Source organism: Chinchilla lanigera, unplaced genomic scaffold, assembly GCF_000276665.1.
Source record: "Chinchilla lanigera isolate Chin_1 unplaced genomic scaffold, ChiLan1.0 scaffold00002, whole genome shotgun sequence".
Classification (NCBI taxonomy): Eukaryota; Metazoa; Chordata; class Mammalia; order Rodentia; family Chinchillidae; genus Chinchilla; species Chinchilla lanigera.
In genome coordinates, this window is record NW_004955403.1 from 40,220,850 (window position 1) to 40,223,102 (window position 2,253).

Here is a 2,253-nt window from a genome sequence, read left to right on the forward strand (position 1 = left end):
CACAGCGCCTGACTGGCAAGCGCAAGGTCCTGAGTTCGATTCCCGGTACTAAATAAATCAAAATAAAAGGGGGTGGTGATACAGCTCACCATGAAAGCTTTGGGTTCAACCCCCACTTCCTCGGGAGAAAAAAAAATGAATTCGATACTGATCCCAGGCTGGCCTGGAGCTTGCCGCGGCCCTCCTGTCTCAGCCTCCCGCCACCACAACAGGCTTGCTGCTCTCAGAAGCTGCATGACAGAGGCTTAAACTGTGCCTCGGTCTGTCCTGGGGAAATTAAAGCCCCTGTAGAAGGGCCAAGCAGCCAGTTCGTCCCCCCCCCCGCCCCCCGCGTCCCCACCACGCTTCCAAGCAGAATGAGATCTCCACCCCTGCAGTGCAGCACTGGGCCTGCGGCTCCCACTCAACCGGCCACTGCTTACCTGGGTGCGGCTCTGGGTGGTCCTTGGTTTTCAAGGCAGGGGAGCGCAAAGTAGTTCAGGTTGGCTTGGAACTCCTGGCGACCCTCCAGCTTCTGCCTCCCGCGGACTGCAGAGGCTGCGCGCGCGCGCGCACCTTCACGCTTTTACGTGCCCTGCGGGCTGGCTCCGCCCACCGAGGAGCAGTTTCCACAGGAAGTAGAAGCATGCAGCGGGAGGCTAGGCATGTACGCATGCGCACTGGGGAGTGTGGGAGCCCTGTGATTCACCTGGTCTTCAGTTTAGAACTGGGCAGTTTTCCTAGTAACCAAGTAGGTTTGGTGACTTCATAGTTTGTTGTTTTCCGATACAGTGTATTGAGCCCAGGGCCTTTGTGCTGAGCTTCATCCTCAGCCCTTCATTTTTATTTTGGCTAAATTGCCTAGATTGGGCCGGAAGATGCAGTCTTCCTGCCTCAGCCTCCCAGGGTGCTGGGGTAGAGGAATTCGCCACCTCACTGAGTTCAGATTTGGGTTGTTTATTGTGCTGCGGGTGGAACACAGAACCTTGCCCATGCTAGACAACCACTCGACCATGGAGCTAAACCCCAACTCATAAATCTTTTAAAAAAAGTCTTACTCTATTAAAAATACATGCCTTTTGCTGGCATTACAGGTGAGGGTCACCACGCCCAGACAAAAATACAGGATTAAAGCTGGGTGTGGTGGCACGCCTATAATCCCAGCACCCAGGAGGCTGAGACAGAAGGGTCACTGCGAGCTGGCGGCTAGTCTGGACTACATAGCGAGATCCTATCTCAAATAAACAAGCAAACAAACAACAGAAGGCGAAAGAGTGGCCTTGGGTTCCAGCCCTGGAACCACAAAAGAAACAAAAAGCAGCTAAACAAAAGCCCCCAAATATCCAGTACAGTAAATGTCACACTCGTGGTGTCCCCACGCCACCCGGGACAGCGCACAGCGAGTGGACGCTCTACACTGAGATGCTCGTTAGCCCGTGATAACTTACGGCTGCTGTCTGTTGTTCTTTTCTTCCCCTTTTCCCTTTCCCTCTCCCCCTCCCTTCCTTCCTTCCTTCCTTCTCTCTCTCTTTCTGTCGGAACTGGGGCTTGAACTCAGGGCCTTCGCTCTGCAGCCCAGGCTGGCCTCGAGCTCACATCGACACTCCTGCCTCAGCCTCCTGAGTAAGGGCTTACAGCCAGCACTGGGCGTGTCCCCGGGTCCTGCTGTAGGGCATAGCACCCTGGCCTTCCCCGCACCCCTGCCTCGGGTGCCCTGTGGTCTCGGGTGGGTTCTGTGGCGTGGGCTTGGCTTCTGCGGTTCTGTGGAGGTGGAAGACGCGCAGCAAGGCGCCGACGTCCCTGTGGTAATCGCCTCCCCCTTCCCGCCTGGGCGCCGCGACAGACAGACAGGAAAGGAAATAGAAGGCGCTGAGGGCAGTTTCGGTGGAGTAGTAGGGTTAATGTCCCCGGCACTTCTGCTGACAGGTATGAAAAAGAAATGCTTATTACAGTTCTTAAAGTGCAGGCCATGGGGCACACACCTGTAATATCAGCAATTGGGAGGCTGAGGTAGGAGGACTGCTGAGTTCCAGGCGAACTGCTGAGTTCCAGGCGAACCTGCGCTGCATAGTTCAAGGCCACCCTGAACTGCCTAGCCAGACGCTGTCTCAAGAAAACAAACAAACAAACAAACAAAAAAGAAAGAAAAAATCTTAAAGATAAGTAGTACCACGTGTGACCTCAAACTAGTAAAGTGGATGGGGTTCATCTGCATCTTTGAGCACAGGTGACCCTGGCGGGGCCTGCCCCTCCCACCAGCTGCAGGCCCTCATT

At 54.9% G+C, this 2,253-nt stretch overlaps 1 protein-coding gene across 1 annotated transcript in view; it reads right to left on the bottom strand.

Annotated features, from left to right (window-relative positions):
- LOC106148799 (putative tripartite motif-containing protein 75) overlaps positions 1–535 on the bottom strand; it is a gene marked incomplete at its 3' end in the record, with an annotated part of 2,682 nt that extends 2,147 nt beyond the window's left edge. Inside the window, 1 exon segment of the mRNA XM_013515370.1 lies at positions 423–535.
- Between the last annotated feature and the right edge of the window lie 1,718 nt (positions 536–2,253).